Source organism: Penaeus vannamei, chromosome 41, assembly GCF_042767895.1.
Source record: "Penaeus vannamei isolate JL-2024 chromosome 41, ASM4276789v1, whole genome shotgun sequence".
Classification (NCBI taxonomy): domain Eukaryota; kingdom Metazoa; phylum Arthropoda; class Malacostraca; order Decapoda; family Penaeidae; genus Penaeus; species Penaeus vannamei.
In genome coordinates, this window is record NC_091589.1 from 3,576,654 (window position 1) to 3,591,653 (window position 15,000).

Below are 15,000 nucleotides of genomic sequence, written 5' to 3' on the forward strand. Positions count from 1 at the left end.
CTTTCATCCTTCCCCCTTCTCTCTTTCTTTCTTTCTTTCTTTCTTTCTCTCTCTCTCTCTCTCTCTCTCTCTCTCTCTCTCTCTCTCTCTATCCCTTTATCCGTTTATCTCTCTATCTCTTTCATTAACTATCTATCTTTCCTTCCCGTCTTCCCAAGGACTTCAGTGAGATTCAATAATCAAAGACACCATAGCTCTTTAAGATATTTTTCTCCCATCTTTTATAAGATTTTTGAAGCGATTTTTTTTTCTTATCTCTCTCTTTCGAGCAAGACCTTCCCGCCGTCTGGTCTGGGAAGGGAGGTCAAAGGTCATGGTGGCGGGTCACTGAGAGAGTGAAAGAGGGTGAGCGCAGGTCGCGGATCTCCTCTTGGCCCTTGGTGTGCGTGTGTGTGTGTGTGTGTGTGTGTGTGTGTGTGTGTGTGTGTGTGTGTGTGTGTGTGTGTGTGTGTGTGTGTGTGTGTGTGTGTGTGGTTATATATGTATATGTGTATATATATGTGTATGTATGTATGTATATGTATATATATGTATATATATATATATATTGTATTTTTTATAATTAATTTTCCTAAAATGAAACCCAAACCCGTTGGTACCATTATCTAAAGGCAACAAAGAACAATATTCCCTCTTAAGTATCCTCACACTCAAGGGAAAGCCCCGGATGTGAGGAGACTGGGAGGCGAGGGGAGGGGGAGGGGGGAGGGGGGAGGGGAGGGAAGGGGGAGGGGGGATGGGAGGGGAGAAAGGAGAGAGGGGGAGATGAGGGAGGGAGGGAGGAGCGGATGAGAAAAGGGTAATGTGGAGGGGAGAGAGAGGACATAGGATAGAGAGGGGATATGATAAAGGAAGGGGGAGAGAAAGAGAGAGAGAGAGAGCGAGGGAAGAGAACAGAGGGAGAGGGGGGGAAAGAGATCGAGAGAGAAAAAGAGAGAGAAAAGGAGAGAAAGAACAAGAAAGAGAGAGCGAGAGACAGAAGAAGAAGGAGGGAGAGGAAGGGAGAAGGAAGAGGTCAGGGGAGGGAGAGGAGGAGGAGGAGGAGGACCGGGCACAGGGCAGGCACACAACTGCAGGGAAGGCAATAGATGCTGGATTAAAAGCGTAGCTATTTCCCTGCACGTCCTTGCACGGATCCTGCACGACCTTGTACGGCGCTGCACGATTCTCCCCGGCCAGCACAACCTACAGTAATGCACAGGTGATCTCTGCTCCCCACCGCGCCGGCTCAACACGCGCGCGCTCTCTCTCCTCCTCCTCCTTCTCTCCTTCTATCATTTTGCTTTTTGCTTTGTCTTCTCTCATTTTGATTTTTTCTTCTCTCACTTTTTGCTTTGTCTTCTCTCATTTTGATTTTTTCTTCTATTTTTTGATTTTTGCTTTGTCTTCTCTCATTTTGATTTTTTCTTCTCCTCTCATTTTTTTTATTTTTGCTTTGTCTTCTCTCATTTTGACTTTTACTTCTCTCATTTTTTCATCTTTTTCTTTTCTCATTTTCTTTTTCTTTCTCATTTTGCCTTTTCTTTTTCTTCTCGAGAAATCTCATGATGCCTTTTCTTCTTTTTTTTATTATTTTTATTATTTTTTTTTTGCTTTCTTCTCTCCTATAATTTTGTGTTTTCCTTTCTTCTAGAATTTTTCCTTTTCTTATTTTTATTATTCGTTATATAATTTTCTTAGTCTTTTTCATATCCTTCTTATTTTTATTATGTATATTCCCATCTCTTCTTTTCCTTCTATTTCTATTGCTTTATTATTATTATTGCACTTCTATTTATTCTTCTACTACTACTAATTCTTCTTCCTCCCTTCTTCTAGTTCTTCCTTTCCATCATTACCATCAGCATTATTAATATGATTATCACCATTATCATTATAATCATCACCACCATTGTCACCATCACCATCATCACCCTCATTATCTTTTCTTCCCTTTGAACTTTTCTCCGCGTTTGCTTTCTCCTTCTACATTCTCTTGTCCCTTTCTCCTGTTGCTCTATTACCTCCTGCTTCTCTCCTTCTTCCTCTCCCTCTTTCTCACCGCTCATGTATTCATTTCCTTCATCTTCTACCACCTTTTCACTCTCTTCTACTTCCCTCTTCCTCCCCCTCTCTTTTTTAACTCTTTCTCCTTTTCCTCTTTCCCCTCCTCCTTACTCTTACACCTCTCCCTCTTTTTACTCCTCCTCTCCTTCTTCTTACTCCTCTTACTATTCCTTCCTTATCCCTCTCCCTTTCCTCTTCCCACTTCTCTAAATCTTACCGTCACTATCTCTTCTTTTCATTTTCTTTTTCAGCGTTTCGTTTTCTCTTTCTTTTCTTAATTCTTTTATTCTTTCGTCACCATTTTTTTTATTTTTCTTTCCATCGCTTCGTTATCATCTCTTTTCTTATCTTTTTTTATTCTTTCGTCACCATTTCTTTTTTTTATATTCTTTAATCCTTTTGCTTCAGTGGTTATTATGTCTCTTTAATTATCTTTTTTCCCCACTGACTTCTCTTTGATTTCGTTGTTCGTGTGTGAATGTGTGTGTGTGTGTGTGTGTGTGTGTGTGTGTGTGTGTGTGTGTGTGTGTGTGTGTGTGTGTGTGTGTGTGTGTGTGTGTGTGTGTGTGTGTGTATGTACATGATGCTGTTTCCTATTTTTATTTCTTAATTCTTTCCTGTAGTAATTCCACAAACATATTATCATTTTGATATCTCCTTTTATCTTATTTTTAAATCTTCCTTTGTTTCGCAGGGGGGAGGGTAGACGGGACTGGGTGAAGGGATTGAGGGGCAGGGGGGGAGGGAAGGGGAGGGGAAGGAAAGGGGGAAGGGGAAGGGGGGGAGTGAGGGGGGAGGCGAAGGAATGGAGGCTCAAAGAGCGAGAGGGGAAAGGAGATAGACAGGAGAGGATAAAGGAAAGGGGGAGAGGGGGAGGAGAGATGAAGGGGAAGGAAAAGAGAAGAGGATCAAGATGGAGAAAGAAGAGTCAAGGGAATAAAGAGGAGAAAGGGAAGGGGATAGCGAGGAGAAGGAGAAGGGGACAGAGAGGAAGAAAGGGAAGGGCAAGGGAATAGCAAGGAGGAGAAGGAGAAGGGGACAGAGAGGAGAAAGGGGAAGGGCAAGGGAATAGCAAGGAGGAGAAGGAGAAGGGGAAGGGCAAGGGAGTAGAAAGGAGGAGAGGGGAAGGGCAAGGGAATAGAGAGTAGGAGGAGGAGGAGGAGAAGGGAAGGGGGAGGGGTGCATCGGCCGGGCGGCGTGGCGAGGTCCGCGCAGCCTTTGTGGTACAGGCGTTCGTGACCTCGTCCGGAATGGGTCAGTTGCTGACGTGTTGTTGCCAGGCAATTCGTCTCAATGCGCCGCCTTCGTGAGTGCGTAGGACAGGCGCGGATTGCGGACGACCGGAGAACAGGCGCGGACGGATGCTGGAGGAACTGGTGAGGGTGATGTACGGACGGATGCTGGAGGATCTAAGGAGGGCGAGATGCGGACGGATGCTGGAGGATCTGAGGAGGGCGAGATGCAGACGGATGCTGGAGGATCTGAGGAGGGCGAGATGCAGACGGATGCTGGAGGATCTGAGGAGGGCGAGATGCAGACGGATGCTGGAGGATCTTAAGAGGGCGAGATGCAGACGGATGCTGGAGGAACTTGTGAGGGCGAGATGCAGACGGATGCTGGAGGATCTGAGGAGGGCGAGATGCAGACGGATGCTGGAGGAACTTGTGAGGGCGAGATGCAGACGGATGCTGGAGGATCTTGTGAGGGCGAGATGCAGACGGATGCTGGAGGAACTTGTGAGGGCGAGATGCAGACGGATGCTGGAGGATCTTAAGAGGGTGATGTGCGGACGGATGTTGGAGGAACTGGGGAGAGTAGATGCGGACGGATGCTGGAGGAAATGGAGAGGACGGATGCATACCAGATTCAGGAGAATAGGCGCTATCAGATGAGGAAGGAACCACGAGAAGGTAGCATTAAGAACACGTGATAACAAATATAAAAGAAATTTGGGAGAACAAAAGTCACCAGCTGCAAAACAAAAGGGAAGGAACAGGCGTGAACAGAAGTAAAAGATAAAATGAGATTAGTAAAAAAAAAATACGGATAAATGTAATGAAGAATAAAACTGAATAAAGATAGGTGCTTACATAGAACGGAGAATTGCGATCTGCAAGAGGACACAGAAAAAAGTAAAACAGCGAAGGACGAAAAAGAGAAAGGAAGAAACAAGCCACTCTCAAAGGGGAGAAGCAGCATCAGCAGAAGCAGGAAAGGAAAGCAAGTGAGCAGGTAAGCAGGCAGGTGAGACGTAGAGGAAGCAGGTATGAGCGACCTTTGACCTCGGCTAACCCAGCAGAGCCTTATAAGGCATAAAGGAAGGAAGGCGCTTGACCTCCCTACCATCCACCTCGACCGGGCGGAGGGGTGACGGAGGTGAGGGGGGAGGGGGATGGGGATAAAAGCGAAGGTTGCCGCCGCCGCCGACACTTTCCTGGTCATCGGGGGTCAGCGGAGGTCACGGGAGGTCAGCCAAGAAGTGCGGGGAAAACGCCGTGACGTCATAGCGCAGATGGTGAGCTCCGGCGATGTCACACACACACACACCAGCTGCGGCGAAGGAACCCGGCTTGTAAATTTCGGGTTATGGGAAGCCGAAGCCAAGGCCGGGAGGGGCTGAGGGGCGGCGTCCGAAGGCCCTCGCGCTGACCCGGAAGGGGGGGGGGGCGAGGCCGCATGCGAGGGCGCGTGGTTATATGCATGGGTCTACATGTGTAAATATATGAATACACACACACACACACACACATATATATATATATATATATATATATATATATATATATATATGTGTGTGTGTGTGTGTGTGTGTATATATATATATATATATATATATATATATATATATATATATATATATATAACATATTTATATACTCATAAACATATAAATCTCTGTGAGAGAGAGAGAGAGAGAGAGAGAGAGAGAGAGAGAGAGAGAGAGAGAGAGAGAGAGAGAGAGAGAGAGAGAGAGGAGAGGAGAGGGAAGGAGAGCCAAGTTGGCAGGTGAATGGAAGATGGGTAAGGTGTTGGGGTAAGGGCGAGGGAGGGGGGGAGGGTAGCTGGTGTAGGTGGATGACGGTAATAGTTTGGAGACAGCAGTTTCTTTGTTTGATATTGTTTAATTAATTAATCCATTATTCATTTGCTTCAACCATTATTCTTACAATCCCCCCCCTCTCTCTCTCTCTCTCTCTCTCTCTATATATATATATATATATATATATATATATATATATATATATACACATATATATATACGTGTGTGTGTACATACATATTCATATATGTGTATATATTCTCTGATTCTTTCGCTCTCCAACTCCATATCCACACAGCTGTCTAAACATTTTAGACACAAAGCAATGCACACTAACCTACAAACAACCACACACACACACACACACACACACACACACACACACACACACACACACACACACACACACGAACCTCTTCCCTCTCCTCCGCTCTCCACAAACGTCCACTCACCTAAGTATTGACAGAGCTGTGACGTCACCTCTCAACCGTGACCTGAGCCATGACGTCATCAAGTCATCACCCCCACCGTGACCAATCCGGTGCCTCATTCTGACTCGACAAGATTTTCGTATTTCCCAGAGATTATTCTAAAAATAGAACTATGATCGTTAAGTCATGATCCCGGATGTTGTGGTATAATGTTTTGTTTTGTCACCTGTTTGGTAACACCTGTTTCCCCCAAACACCTGTATGAATGCTTAATTGGGAAGTGGACATTTTAAAGCGTTGTCAGTACTAAATATTAATTATGTGTGTGTGTGTGTGTGTGTGTGTGTGTGTGTGTGTGTGTGTGTGTGTGTGTGTGTGTGTGTGTGTGTGTGTGTGTGTGTGTGTGTGTGCGTACATTTGTGTATATATACATACATATTTATAATACATACATATATATATGCACACACACATGTATGTGTATATATATATATATATATATATATATATATATATATATATATGTATGTATGTATGTATGTATGTATGTATTTATGTACGTGTATATATATATATATATATATATATATATATATATATATATATATATATATATGTGGGTATGTATGTATGTATATATATACATATATATATACATATATACATACATACATACACACACACACACACACACACACACACACACACACACACACATATATATATATATATATATATATATATATATATATATATATGCACACACATACACACGTATATATACACACACAGGTATATATATCTCCGTGTGTGTGTGTATTATGCGTGTGGTCTGTATTCATACACACACATATATAGGCGTATGTGTTTGTGGTGTATACATCATATATGTATATGTATGTATACATATACATATATATGTGTGTGTGTGTGTGTGTGTGTGTGTGTGTGTGTGTGTGTGTGTGTGTGTGTGTGTGTGTGTGTGTGTGTGTGTGTGTGTGCGTGCGTGCGTGCGTGCGTGCGTGCGTGTGCGTGTATTGTTAGTACCATTATTACGATGAATTATTGATGTCATAACTATTATCATTGTTGCTGTGTTGTTATTATTCGAATTATTTTCATCATTACTATTATCATAATTACTTATATGTTAATTCGTTGCAATTTCCATCGGTGCTGGCATCATTATGATTATCATAATTACGCTGATGATAATTCCATAACCATTACTATTTTTCATAGTATTGGCGTTGTTACCATTGCCTTTATGTTGTTATTATCATCAACATTGTTATCATTATTCTTATTATGAGTATTATTATCATCATTATCTTATAATCATCATTAATGTTATTACTCCTATTCTCTTTTTATTATCAGAACAAGTTTGATTATCATTATCATTTTTATTATCAAGATAATAATGATAATGAATGTTATTTTTAGTTGATAATGCTACAATTACTTCTGTCATCATTACTGTCTTCATAACTATTTAATATTACCATTATTGTTATATTCATTGTTGTTTTATTGGTATCACTATTGTAACGTCATCAGGTCCAGCTGTCATCATTTTTATAATCGTTGCTACTTTCATTTCCAATTTTAATATTACATTTGTTAATGTAACACCTCTAGTAGCATATCTTTGGTTATTACTATAATCATCATCACCATTATTATTGTTATTATCATCATCCTTACTTTTATTCTTATTACTGCTACTGCTACTACTACTACTACTACCACTACCACCACTACTACTGCTATTGTCACTATTCTTATTATTGTTGTTGTTATAGACCTTGTTATAATCATCACCATCACTATCATCATCACTATATTTGCACCATCATTATTTTATTGTCACTGTCATTAACACACTGTTCACATAATTTCCATTTTCACGCTTATGACCATTGTAATGGATATCCTCTTATGCTATTAACATAGTTATTATCATTGTCTACATCGTCGTGATGCTATTATTATTAGTGTGGTTTTAATAATAACAAAATAATTATGATAATTACCATCACTAGATTTTTATGGTGAATGTGAGATGTGATCGTAATACGGAAGATAATGATAATTCTGATAGGAAAACGACCATTACAGCCAGTAATGATTACGATGATGCTCATGGTGATAACTGTGATAATGATAATAATAATTTAATAATCAATGATAATCAGTGATAGTGAAACGGGCATCATATGTTGAATGTTTATCATAAAAAAAATATTTTAGAAAATGATAATAAGGACCATTGTGCCAAAGAGATAACAATGAAATTAGGTTGATGATAAGGATAATTATGATAACAGGCGATAACGCTAGTAAAAATCATCTAGCTCCTTAGTTATCTCCGAAAAACCAAGTTAGCGCAGGTGATTTTTTTTTTTTTTTTTTTTTTTTTTTTTACGTCCAGAAACCTGAAAGTGGAATTTCCCCTCATAAGAAAGGAAAAGAAGAAGAAAAAAGATGAGTGATGATGGGTGTCAGTGAATCATCCGTTTTGACGAACACTATGCCGTCACCACCCTCCCTCTCCCTCACTCCCTCGTCCCGTACCCTCTACCTACCCCTACCCCCCGCTTCTCGCCTCACTCTTCACATTTACATGTCTGGTTTCGTCCCTATTCATCTCTCTCCCTCCATCTATCTATCTATATGTCTCTCTCTCTCCCTCTCTCTATCCAGCTATCCCTCTTTCTCCCGTCTATATATTACTCTTAATCTATCCACGACACACACTCTCTCTCTCTCTCTCTCTCTCTCTCTCTCCGTGCGTGTGTTTCATACTCACTTTGCATATTTACGCATAAATGGGAAGGCACATATTACATGAACGAAGGTGGGACAATCTGAGACAAAAATGCAAGTTTAGCTTAAGATAGGTAGCACCACTGTCTTTATGAAAGACCTAGTTCCGCCCACTTGACACCACATAGCGTAAATATAGTTTTTTTTTCTGTACATTTTTTTCTCTCTCAAATTATGAGATACCTTGGCACCTACTGGGTCAAGTCCCACCCATTTGTCACCTTATGTCATAGATATGGGCATGGTTCTTTCTGTCATTTGTTTCAAGACATCAACCCTCATTTGTCAGACTAGTAAAGCGATTCCTAGAGAAGAAATTCAGAAAGCGAATATCATGACTTTTTAATTAAAAGTCTGTTGCGAGAATGGAGTAGGGACCAGGAAGGTTGACAAGCTGGAAGCCCATGAACCTGATTTCAATGACAATTTCAAATCGTCATATAACGGATGTCGGGGAAAGCACTCTGCGAAAAAGCAAGGTTTTAGTTATTTCCTTTTTTTTTTTTTTTTTGTCTTGTGCATTTATGAGGTCACTTTTATTCTTTTTATAACCATGGGAAAGCTGGGAAAAGACAGACTTTTTTCTGTTTTATCTATAGTTCTGCATAACCAAACAGCACACTGAATAATTGTAAAAACTATACATTTAGGAAACACTTATCACTATATAGTATAGGCTAATAAGTGTAACAAAGAGGCGGAGCGTAATGACGTCACCGTGGTAAGCTAATGTGGATGCTCTGAGATGCCTTGAAGGGATAGATGAATAATTTCGTAGAATCTATTCGGTGTTGCTATAATTAATTGCCAGAAGTTAAGCAATTATTCCACTCATAAGTAAGTATTCCATACCACTGGCATTCATTAGAATATTTTAAGAAATTTTGGGTTTAACAGATTAGAGGGATGAAAGTGGCATTATCTACCTTTTCAAGTATCAATGGCAATGGAAAGATGTATGCAGCGCTGACAGAATGAAAGGGAACAATATATGTGTGTGTGTGTGTGTGTGTGTGTGTGTGTGTGTGTGTGTGTGTGTTTCCCATATGGAAAAGAGACAGTAAACTTCATTTTTAGAATGTATAAAACATTAACAATAACCTGCCCGAATTTGCTTTATTTCATTTTTTATCGGAGAAAACACAGGTCTCATTTATAGAGAAACAAAATATAATGATGGAATTAGGAAACATTTTTTTGAAAAGTAAATCTAAATACAAATATTTAAAAAAAAGGGATATATAAAACAAAAGGGAAATCTTGCTACAGAGAAAGAGAGATAAGAAAAATAACGCATCTTTGATTTGCAAGGGAAATGCATTTTATTCCTGTGGTATATGTAACTGAGTATTTAATAAGGAGACGTCATTGTCACTATGTAATTTGTTGGTGCTATGTTATGGTTGGTGATCTGTCGTGTTATGTGGCGTCATGCAGTTTCAACATAGTAATGTGATTGATATTCACATGAAATATCAAAATAGCTTGTTAACCTTCATATTATCCATGAATGTTATTGTCAATGAATGCTAGAATGTTTAGTTGTCTAGACGTCAAATAATCAGTTTATTCTTGAGTGTGTACATATATATACAGTGTGGACAGACATACAAAAGGCTCTGTATTGCATTACAGCTGGCCTGATCTGAAACATTGTATGCTTAGCTAAACTAGCTTTGACAGGGAATATACATCTGGAGGTCAAATGACGAAGGTTTTAAGAGATTCTCAAACAATGTCCTTTATCATTCTTATATTCAAGGGCTTTATATTCAGTCCTTGTCAGCCATTATCAGCAGGAATTATTTGAGAGATCTCGACCTTAGCGTTGTCTGAACCAGTATTCCCAAAACTCGGTGTTCTAAGACTGTGTATTGTTTGGTATATTTCTCCCCTCCTCTACCCTGCCTCCCTTCCTTCCTTCCTCTCTCCCTCCTCTACCCTGCCTCCCTTCCTTCCTCTCTCTCTCTCTCTCTCTCTCTCTCTCTCTCTCTCTCTCTCTCTCCTCTCCCTCTCCCTCTCCCTCTCCCTCTCCCTCTCCCTCTTCCTCTTCCTCTTCCTCTTCCTCTTCCTCTTCCTCTTCCCTCTTCCCTCTTCCCTCTTCCCTCTTCCCTCTTCCCTCTTCCCTCTCCCCTCTCTCTTCTATGTCTATTATACTCTTCTTTTTCTATTGTACTCTCCCTCGGCTTCACTCTTCCTGTCCCATTCCCTTTCCCATCACAATCTTTGTCATGCTTGCCCCTATTTTCTATGTACATATGTATACCTGGCACCACACTCACACAGCCATAGTTCACCACAGATCTCACAATATGGTCAGAGTTTTATATTAGTTTAGGATTCGCAGCTATATACTGTGGCGCTGATTTTCAGTTATCTTCAAATAGCAAGTTGCTGGTTTGGTCATATTATATATCTAGCTACTCTGGTTCCAGGCATTTTTTAAATTTTGAAAGATATTAATAAAATTTTATGAGTATGTGGGATAGATGAAACGAAATAAGTTATATTAAAAAAGATGATTGAGTCTTATACTCCTTGTTCAAAAACAAATTCTCTGCTTGGCGGCCAGTGGTTGGTTGAAATATTTTGTACATTAGCCAATCAGCGATAAAGAATGGGTTTGGTATCGCTTAACGCTTTTATTTTAATGTTAAACTATTTATTTCCATTCGCTTGCTTTGTTACGTTAGAGCTTCGTATTTTCTTTATAAAAGTCTGGCCAGTCACGCATCAATGGACTTTTACATTCACATTTATGATTGAAAGATAAAATTCAGCTTAATAACTAGTTTATGTTAAGGCAATCTACTCTCCACTGTGATGTTAAATTTTTGGTGTTTGTTGTTAATTCTTGTTAGGCAATACGGTTCTGCAATCCCAACTTCTACAAAAAAGGATGTAGTGTTGCTGTCGAATAAATGAAAGAAAGAAAAATGGGTTTTCTTTCAATGTTATACCTTACTTCCATATAAATTCTCCCTTATAAATGAATAGGCCTGCACAATTGCCCCTTTTCCCCTGTATACTTATGCTGTCGGTAATCAAATATCTCTTAATTTAACCTTGTTCTCTGTGTCCTTGGCGGTGGCATTAATGACACTTCAAATGAAGACTCTTAAGCCTACTTTTGAGGGTCAGTTTCTCCTCAATGACCTACCTACGGAACACTTGAGCGCAACAAAAAATGGTCTTAATGGGTCTGTAGTATTACGGTGACGCTCAAATGTAGACATTGACCCATTCGAGCATTTTGTTTCAACACATTTACTATGACTTTTATCCATTCCAGTATATATAGAAATAATCTTTTTATCTTTACACATCATATTTTCCATTAATACATCAACAATACTTATATCAAGAATCATGTTCTCATGTTTATTCACATTTAACATCCTGTAATGAAATACAAGTTAAGAAGGGCCCACTAGCAGCCCATATGGCAGAATCCATACTTTAAAATATTCCTTGACATTTTACATTATCTGTGTTTATAAACAATATATGCGTAGTCTGCTAGGCACAACACATCTCGGTACTGTAGCATTTCTGCACCACACAAAAGATTACAAGTACCGCGCTACAGGCCGTTCCATTAAAACTGTACTCACTGTGGTGCTACACAGTGTCAAATGAAATGCAGAGTTGGCTAAATAAAGATTGTGTTGTTTAGCACACAAAATATAGAGCAGAATTAAGCAGGCATGACCTAACGAGGCATTCGTCCTTTGTGGGTTAAGTTGCACAGACTAATTGCAACCTGCATGTCCCTACAAAATCTAAAGTGAACATTTATCCAGAAAAACAGGGCGAGGCTGACTAGAACATCTATTCTTAACTAGCAAAACTCTAAAGCCTTTTCAATCACATATTTTCATTGCTATTTCTTGATTACAGTGCTTTTCATCGTTAGTGTTTTTGGTTAATTTTTTTTTTTTTATCGAAAGTTTACATAGATGACGAATTTACGGAAAATACTTTATATAATTGATGTCCATTTCAACTCGAATTAGAGAGTGGCTAATGTCTATATATTGAGGTAATTTACTGGCAGACTCAACGTTTTGAAAAGTTGCCTACTCAACATTTTCCCAGTTTCATAGAAATGATAATGCAATTCAATAAACGGCATTATCAACAAAAAGTACTGCAACCATCCTCATCATCAACAAATGTAATGCATGGAGACCAGCCATGATGAAAATGAAAATCTCTACCTAGAACAGCGCCAGCAGTGACAATTCATATTAGATATAATACTAGAAATAAGCAATATACATATCACAACTAACAAAGATGCCAAACTAAAATTTACGATTATTCAGACATTTGATCACTGAATACAAACACCCACTGTGTCACATTGAAGATATGGAGCTAACTTCAACTATTTGTCCTTGTGGAGAAAGTGACAGCTAGAAAAAAAATTATGAAATACCATCCACATAAAACATGACAACAGAAATTTTGAAATAAGAATAATGAATGAATTCAGCAAGAATCTTTGCTTTGCATGGGATAGAAAGCTGTATTGTTGTGAATATAAAAATCTTACTGGTTTTATCTTTTTATTTACTGAGCGACCGAGTACAAGTGTTGCCAGATCAGCAGGCGAGTGGTGACTGCTGACTCAGTTTCAGGTCTGGTAGCTTATGAACCTGAACAACGATGACAGCTCGGCCGGTCGGGCGGTCACGCGGCAGGAGTCGGCCAATCGCGTGACAGGATCGGTCGTGTGCTGATAGCAATCGGGAACCGCTACAGCGCTCCCCCTCTAGTGTACAGGCCATGAAACGAGCCCTGAAGATCCTGAGGGACTGCTGCAGGTGAACGAGTTTGACACAGTTGATAGTTACATTAACCTCTTCTTTATAGCGGCAAATGGTCACCTTTGCTGAAAACTGGGAAGGGGCTCTCATATGGAGGGAAGAGAGGGTGTCTGGGATGTTTCCTCATAAAGACGTGGGAGTAATCTTGGTGTCCAGGAAGTATGTAGATGTCCTGTTGTTGGGTGGGTCTTGTTGATCGGCTCCGTTCATAGATTTGCTTGCCGAAGGTCCCTGGTTTGTATTTCTTGGCCTTGACGAGGAAATCAATAGGGAGGACGAGCGTGGTTCCATAGACTACTTCTGCGGTGGTGTAGAACAGGACTTAATTGAATGACGTCCGGGTGTTAAAGAGGACAAAAGGATGCTGGTTGACCCACCTTTTATTGGAGGATGTCAGGGCCTGCTTCATGTAACGGTAAAAGCGCCCGACCATGTTGGTGGTGCAGGGGTGGTAAGTGGTCGTACTGATTCTCTTGGAACCTAGAAGGACCATCAGTAGTCGCCAGAGTTCAGACTCGAAATAGTAAACTCGGTCGGTAGTGACGGTGTATAGGGTGCCAAAACAGGAGATCCAGCTGCTGAGGAAAGTTTTGGCGACAGTCACTACAGTGATGTGGATAGGTGTAGCATAGGGCTATCTGATGAAACAGTCAATCATTAAGATATAGGACTAGCAATCGTCCATGGGCAGGGGATCCATTATGTCGATATGAACATGCTGGAACCTTTCTTTTGGAATTAAAGTCTGGAGGACTTGGTGTGCCTTTGGATTTTGTTCCCCTGGCACTCGATGCATGAGTTACACCACTGTCGAACATTTTTGTTAATGGCGGGCCAGACGACTTGTGGATGAGGTGTTAGGTGGCCTAGATGCAGTGATGCTCGTGGTAGGCATAAAAAAATGGCCGGCGGAAGGAAGACGGGATGTATGAGCGAGGGTAACCGATGGAGATATCACAGAGTTCATCAAGAGAGTGCAGGATCTGGACTTTCTAAAGTTTAAGGGAAAGCTGGCCATCTAAAAGGATTTATGGAACTGTCCTGGCTTTGCTCTCTGCTAACAAAATGGTAGTCGCACCTCGCATGGGGATTGGTGGTGGGTCCTTGAGTGTAAGGCGAGGGTGAGGGGTTTGTGGTCAGTCAGGGATTCCTTTCTACTTTGTACAGGCGGAAGAAAAAGAAAAGAAAGTAAGAGCTGTAGGACAGTACTGACAGCAGTGTAAGAGGAATCGACAGCTATGCTGATTGGTATACCGGACATGGGGTGGTTGAGCTGGGTGGCAGAAGCCAAGGCTTCAAATGCTTTATTGATTGGGAGAATCTACTTGATTCGTACATGTCTACTGGCCTGGGTCGGGTGTTATATTTTAAACAGACCGAAAGATGTAATCACAGCCCTCTAATCGATGTCTTCAGCAATGAAGATCTGGTGATACACCTGCACAAGGTCAATCCTCGAAATGATCATGCAGTCAGACAGCTCATGGGAGGAGTGCAAGTGCGGCAGCGGTAACTCTTTGTGTTTAGGTGCTGGTAGCCACTGCATAGGCGCCAGTCCCTATCTTTCTTCACCAGAAGTAAGGGGGCAGCTCATTGGCTGCTGGGATGTCAGACGATCCCTTACTGCACCATGTGGTTGAACCAAGCACTAGCAAACTGTTGGGAGCGAGCAGACGGCGAGTGAATGGGTGGGGAGGCTGTGAGTAATGATGTGGTACCGGACATCGTGGCAGGGACAGGTGGCTTAGTTGACTGGCATGGTCAAAGCCAGGAATTCACATAGGATGTCCTTTAAGCTCCTAGGAAGTACTGTGTATATCAA

General features: G+C 40.8%; 1 protein-coding gene across 1 annotated transcript in view; it reads left to right on the top strand.

Annotated features, from left to right (window-relative positions):
- Spg7 (SPG7 matrix AAA peptidase subunit, paraplegin) overlaps positions 1–15,000 on the top strand; it is a 381,604-nt gene that overhangs the window by 322,039 nt on the left and 44,565 nt on the right. The window lies entirely within an intron of this gene.